Source organism: Camelus bactrianus, chromosome 3 (assembly GCF_048773025.1).
Source record: "Camelus bactrianus isolate YW-2024 breed Bactrian camel chromosome 3, ASM4877302v1, whole genome shotgun sequence".
Taxonomy (NCBI): Eukaryota; Metazoa; Chordata; class Mammalia; order Artiodactyla; family Camelidae; genus Camelus; species Camelus bactrianus.
Window position 1 is genome coordinate 32,827,790 of NC_133541.1, and position 7,683 is coordinate 32,835,472.

Sequence of the window (7,683 nt, forward strand, 5' to 3'; positions counted from 1 at the left end):
TGTTTGTGGGTTTTTTAAGATATATACCCAGGAGTGGAATTGCTGGTTCACAGGTAGTTCTATTTTTAGTTTTTAGAGAAACCTCCATACTGTTTTCTACAGTAGTTGTACCAATTTTCATCCCCACCAATAGTGTAGGAGGGTTTCCTTTTCTTCACGCCCTCACCAACATTTGTTATTTGTGCTCTTTTTTTATCATAGTTAGGTGATCTTTTTAAAGGCCAAAGGAAGAAAAATAAGCCTGTCAGCAATAGATTATATCAATACTTTGCTAAAAGTGTTTTTTGTACAGAATTGTACTTTGCAAATAATGAGTCAAATTTCAAAAGGAAAAATCTGTAAATAAAAATAGCAGTTTTCAAGGACCCATCCAAAATATGTTTCCTCTTATAGATGTAGTTTTTCTTTGTAAAGAACATGAGTAAAATGAATTAAACTATTTTTCCTGTAAAATTGTCTCTGGTTATCTTATGAGAGTGAAATTATAAATTTGAAGAGAACAGACATTAATTGAGTCCAGATAAATAAAAACATATGCTCACAGGGGCATTCTTTATATGAGTTTTCAGGTTAAGTCAATCTTCAAAATCCACGGGCAGCCTTAAGAGGTGCGAAACAGAGTGGAGGAGATGTAACCAATAATGTGACATCAAAAAGTGTTAAGTGATCATGAAAAAAAGTAAATTACTTCACATAGAAAATGCACCAAAAAGATTGGTAAAAACAAACATCCATTTGAGTAGGATTGTACGGCCTTCCTAGACAATCATCCCTGTTAGATAATAGCAATGTACTTGACGTCCAAATGTTAGTAGCAGGGAGCTTGTCATGATCAGGAAGAATGAGGTTGTCCCAAAACTCAAGTACTGCTCTGAGTCCTCTTTAACCAACCGTAACTGAGAGAGACAGGCTATGTTGTAAATGCCTTCATGTCTCATAGTCAGTACTGCAAAATAGCAGTCCTCCAGTATAACTAACGTTATGGTAAGTCACAAGAGAAACTCGTCTTCTAAGAGCAGATTAGTTCCATTATATTAATAACAGATTATTAAATAATATATCTCTTCAGTGTGTCTTTTTTTTTTTTTAGATATATGAGTACTTTTTAAATACTAATGTTATATTAGATTTTCTTTGGAATCTAATTTCATTGTTTGGAACAAGCCCGCCTTGTACAGAGAGTTGTAAATCCCAAGTTGTAAACCATAAAGCCCTTCAAACTTTAGAACATTACATTAGATTCTGAAGATCAAATGTAGGCAAATGCAGATTTGCTGTAAGTTAATTAAGAACAGCAAATTAAAACAGCCATAGTGTTCATCAATTGTTCTTTTTTATAATATAATATAATGTAATATAATATATGATATAATATAATACTTTATGCCAATATTGGAAATCTGTGTTATTCAACAATTACAATGAATCATGAAATGATGAATGAAACAAATTGTGAGCTAGTTATCCAGGTCGCTGAATTTGAAAATAGTATTCCTACAAAGAATTTCTTTTTCATCATTGGCTGTCATCTCACAATGCCTGATTTCTTGCTATTCTGATTCTGGGAGAAAGGAGTAAGACTCAGTATTAATGTAATAAGCTTAATGAATTTTGTTATGGTGCCGCTGGGGAAGAGTCCTTCCCTCTGGCTGGGCATCTAGGTTGTTTTCCCCCAGGCTTAGATGCCGAGACAAAGATTTCAGTGTGAACAGTTTGACTTAGAAGATGATCCAAGAAAGCTCCAGGTCTGATGTAGAGAAGAGGGAGGGAGGGGAGGAGGTCGGTAAATGTGCGCTGTGGAGTAGGCTCCTGCTGTGAGTAACTGGGCCCTGTGCAGTTAGGGATTACAGGAAACTACAGAACATGCCTCAGAGTTCTCCCACCCGCATGAGGAAGAAGCTGGGGTTTCCAAATATTTAATTCTAAAAACACAGCATCCCTGGATGGAGAAGTCAGTTAAACACAGGAGAAGTCAATTAAGGCTTTAAAGGATAGAAAATTCCAATACTTTAAAAATTTTCTGAGCATAAACTGCCAAAATTTTTCACAGTGAAAACATATATAGATGTATCACTTACAAATGTTAATGTAAAATCCTAAATAAATCCATAAATATAATCCTGTGGTGTATTTAAATATTAATATAAAGAAAGTAAATGGAGTTTATTTTAAGAATATAAGGATGATTTGATAGTTGAAAAATCTATTACTATAATTCACCATATTAATTAAGTTCAATGACCAAAGAAAAAAACCATTTGGTAAAATTCACCATTCCTGATTTTAAAAACAACTTAAAATTTGATTAAGTGAATAAGTGATCAGTGTTAAACACTAGAAACATTTGCATGAAGTTCAGAACAAAGTAAAGATGCCCACTGTATCAGCAGAGAGGCTATATTATGTATTGCTGCATAACGCTGTGGGGTCATCTCACTGTACACGTGGCTTGATTATCTGAAGGCATTCACTGATACTCAACAAGATCTAATGCATCTGGGACGTTGTCTCCTTCTGAAACAAATTTCAGCAGAACTGCCATTGGGATTTCTTCAGAACAGCCTTCATCATAGAGCATTTCTGTGACACCTCCTCCAGGAATATGGACACAAAATTCAGAATCATCTATTTCAGGAACATATGGCTTTTTTCCCCCTCCATTTCTTCCCAGGTAAGGCTCTGTATTTTATTTTGAACACTTTTTTGCATACAGGATGTAAATAGGCACCTGAAGGGAGTACTGCAGAGCTAATGTCACCATGGTGATATGAGTTACTGCTTGAAAGGACCACCACCTTGGCACAGTCACTGCTTTTCACCCAGGAATTCACAGAATGGCTTTGATTTATACTTAATAAAAATGGATCTTAACTGAAGAGCCAGTAGTTTCCTTGAAGGCAATGCATACACTTCAGCATTTGTACTGAGTGCCACTGAATTTTCTTCCGTAGTTGCATGTGGGTTTCTAGCCATCGGCACAAGACAATCAGTGTAGAAGTAACCAATCTTACACATATTCAGTGTGGAAATAATTAGCTCTATTGAAGTTGGCCAACATTTCCAACAGAAACTGCTGGCATCAGGAGCATGTACCCCATGAGGTCCTCTCAGGAGGGAAAGAACATCCCCCTCCTGGGGCAGAAATCACCAGCGGCTGGATGAGCTGGTGGGCCAAATTATTTTTCAAGGGACCAAAACATTGATTAGAATATGTGCCTAATTATATTTTTTTAGTGATTTATATAGAAGATCTGATTTTGTGTGGGGGTGTGTGTGTGTGTGTGTATGTTTGTGTGTGAACTTCTGAGATGTATGATGGATATCAGGGTGGGAGGGAGCATAACTTTATATTCCACCCCATATTTTATAGTTTGACTATTAAAATTGTAAAACAATTTTTGATGCCTTGATTACATTGATCAAATACATAAATTATTTTCTAATTCTTAAAATTCAATAATTGTATTACAATTAACATTGTATAATAATTATCTTAGAAATTAAGAAAATAATGATATATTCAGTAATTTGGGGAACAAAACTAAAGGAAACTTTTTTCAAAGTATATTTTATAGAAAGTCTTGGAAATGCTGTTAAAACAATGACAAAACGGCCATAACAACAACCATAACAGAAAAGTGTTCTTTGGCCAGAATGATTGGAAACACCTTGAACTCTACCTCAGACAGCAATAATGAGTATTCACATATGCAAGCCTCCTAAAAATCTTGCAAACAAGGAATTTTATTTGTTTAACCAAGCATTTTACGAACACATTTAATCAGATAATGTTTCTGTGTTCAACATCGCATATTAATACCTCACAAAACATACTTGTAACATTTGTTTAGAACTGTACCAGGGGCAATGTGATCATTTCAGCTGCATGAGACTGGTTGGTACTGAAACACTTAATTCAGACTCGCTCGGCCGCCAACTGGAGAAATTCCAGGGGGCTGGCATCTTGGCCACACTCCTAGGTGCCATAGTCCTTCCTTCTTTCCCTGGGAAGTTATATATGCTGAGAGGCACGCTGCCCTCACCTAGAGGTCATATCCATGGCTGGGATTCTTTTGAGATCCATGAGAAAGAGAGCAGCCACAGGACTTTATTCTCTTTGGTATCAGGCAAAAGCCAAGATGCTCTCATCAGAGAAGACTCTTTTCTCAGAAACTGGGCAAAAATTGCATTGGAATACTTCAAGTGGCAGAATCCTGTTGATTCCTTTGCAAAGGGGCTACCCTGGACTCCTTGGTGGCATTGTTTGCTTATGCCCCTGCTATTCGAACTGGAGGGTCACCATGTCACTGGCCTGGACTGCCAGCCCCGGCAGTTGGGAGTGAAATGCAATTGGCATGCAGGGAGAACTTGGAGGATGGAAAATTCTTCCACATAGCTGCTAGAAGGGTAAGGGTTTGCCAGTCCTTTTTGTTTGCTTGGTTCATTCTGGGGAGCACAAAACAGTTACATAATTCTAAGGATAAGAAATCACCACTAAAAGGTGAAATATTAGAAAATGAAACATGTATGAGTAATCACTGAATTAAAGAACTGAAAATAAAACTTACCTGTGAGACATACAGAAGCAGCACTAATGAGAGAAGTTATAACATATATGCCTAAATCATTTCAGAATTATGAGGAGTAAATTTGAACAGTAAAGACGTAAACGCCCGCATATAAAGCAAGTGTGATTTTGTTGTTGTTGTTTCATGAGGTTTTCCCTCATTAGTGAATCCTTCTATATCGGACTTCTTACAAAGCCTCTCAGATAATGTATCATGCTCTCAGTATGTTTTGAAAGGCAATGGTCTCTTTTGAGGAAAACATACTAGCCTTATATGACAGCCCTCAATGCTAGTTTTGAATAATTACAATAAAGTTTACCTGACAGAACTGGTTAAAGAAGATAGTAAGGAAATTGAATGCGGATTTAGTGATTATCCTTGAGTAAGTGATTTTACAGTGATAAGTTTGGGATTTTATGAGACATATGGATCTTAAAAATTATTTGGAATAAAAATATAGTGGTCACAGTTTAGAGATCATGCAAATTCATTATGGAACAAATTGGAATGAATGAGAAAAACTGTCTTATGCAAATGAAATTTAAGTGTGTGAGGAAATTCCTGTGAACTGTCAGCTGTGAGTTAAAACTGTGCTGCACCTTAAACAGCTTAGATCATGTGAAGATTACGTGCATTAGGAATAAGTACACAGTGACTCACAAAGTGGAACTAGTGGCGAAAAGGACAATAATTTCAAAGATGCACTTAGCGAGTTTAAATAAAATTGTTTAAAAAACTGTGAGCGAGGGGTTTCCCATACTGCATGTAAAAAGCTTAGAAACTGCCACTCTGTTCTAATGACAAGTAAAAAGCTAAACAAACTGGAAAATCAACAACCTACTTAGACCTGTAAGAGAAGTGGGGTGACAAGGTAAGCCATGGTGCCCCATGTTGCAGAGGCAGACCGGTCAACACAGAGAATCACAACTTAACCAGAGCAGCAACCCCCGCGGGAACCATGGTGAGGACAAGGAAGCCTGATGATTGCTGTAATTGCTGTAATAGAATGAAGATTATTTGAGGAAAAATAAATCAAGAAACTAAAGTAAATATAAATTTCCATAGAGATAAAATACTGATAGCACAAACTAGGAGCAAACAGTTATATAAAGTATATCTAAGTAGAAATACTGAGAATGAAAAATAAAATTATTTAAAGAGCTCGTTAGAGAGGATGAGTAGCCTAACTAACAATGAATTAGTGGGATAGAATTTCAGACTGAGTAACTTTTCCAGAAGACATCATAACTAATGAATTAGAAGCAAGCACTAAAGAAATTAAGGAAGTGTAAATACCTTTATAATAAAACTTCTGAAAAATAACTATAAGTAGGGAGTATGGATAATATAAGTAATAATCGCTAATTTTTTTTAAAGTAAGGATATCTGAGAAATTAAAGGATGATTCAATATCAGGTAATTTGTAATGTTATTCATTATTTTTAATAGGTCAAAAGAAAGTAATATTCCTTCAATAGATTTAGAGAAAGCAATAGAAATATTTCACCATTTATTTATTATGTTAATAGGCCACACAGCATTATTAAGCATAGTCATCGTGCTGTCCATTACATCCCTAGTATGTATTTATCTTATTTTAAAAATCAAGTATCTGGAAATAAAAAGGAAAACTAGGTCATGTCAGTTTAGGACTTTAGATTCCAAGGCGTCATCTTTTAAAGTATGCTGACCTCATATTTCAAAGAACATGAAGGAGACATTTAAAGAAAAAAGAAATAAAAGTGTCAAATCCCTTCACAAAGGGAAAAAAATGATACGTATCTAAAGAACAAATTAAATGACAACTCAAAAACATGCTATTTATTTCATGCTTTTTTTTTAATCCAAAAGAGGTTTTAAAATCAGATGAATAAAGGAATTTATACTGTTCCATAGAAACATATAAATATTGCAGATGTTTTAACTATATAACAATCAAAGTTTAAAGAGTTAAGACATAAACAGAGAACATATTACTGGAATATTCATCTCAAAGACAGTGACATCATTGTTCATGGAGCTGATCTGATTTTTGGTGGCTTTCTGAAGAATTCTCTTAGTTCTCCAAATCATTTCTGCTATTCTTTTAGCTTCCAACAATAGCAGCTAGTTTACTATGCTTTATTTTCATAGTGAGATAGTTGCATTTTGGAATAACATTTAACTGGTATATTTTAAGACCCATTGCAAAGTCATTTCCCATCATTAACCATCGCTTACTTGTAAACTGTTTCACTGCTTTGGCCAGGATACCAGGCATATCAAAACTTTTATTTCTTTCCATCTCTGACTCCAAAAAGATTTAGAAAGCTGAGAATTAATACAATTCAGCATGACTAGAGAGATATTCATCCCCTGAATCAGTTTAGTTTCTTTGGCTTAAATTTACAATGATGCAGTAAGCTTTAGAGTTCCACACCTGAACCCAGTAATTGTTGGTTACTTTGCACTTCATAGTCTCACTTCAGCTCTTTGTGTAACTATCTCATGTATAACTTTGTATTTGTTTTCTCAACACAACATACCCTCTGGCAATCCAGACTTCAGTAAGACTCTAATCTATATAAACATATGACCTATTTAGGGTACACCATGGGAAAATTGTCTTTAATGGCAAAAGACTGTAGACTATGCATTAATAAATACTTGATAATACTTATTAATAAAACATCAATAAATACTTGATAATAACATAATACTCATACTCCAGATAGTCAGACTCACCTGATTCAAGGATTGTACAAGGGGGAGGTATAGCTCAAGTGGTACAGCATGTGCTTAGCATGCACAAGGTCCTGGGTTCAACCCCCAGTACCTCCTCTAAAAATAAATAAATAATAAACCTAATTAATAAACCTAATTACCCCACCACCACCAAAAAAAAAATAAAATAAAATTTAAAAATAAGGCATGCTAACAAAAAAAAAAAAAGAAAGAGAATATTTTAAAAAAAAAAAGGATTGTACATGGACTGTGGTATTACAAAATAATCATTACTTCTCTGTGTAATTCTGGGGCAAGTACATTTAGTGAGTGTGTCAGTACAAAAGCTGGAAATGTATCAGACTGAGAAATGGGAATAGGTTTCACCAAAACAAGAGGAATGAACAGATCC

General features: G+C 35.0%; 1 pseudogene; it reads right to left on the reverse strand.

Moving 5' to 3' along the window:
• Positions 1–278: 278 nt before the first annotated feature.
• LOC141575958 (proteasome assembly chaperone 2 pseudogene) lies at positions 279–4,400 on the reverse strand (annotated as a pseudogene).
• Between the last annotated feature and the right edge of the window lie 3,283 nt (positions 4,401–7,683).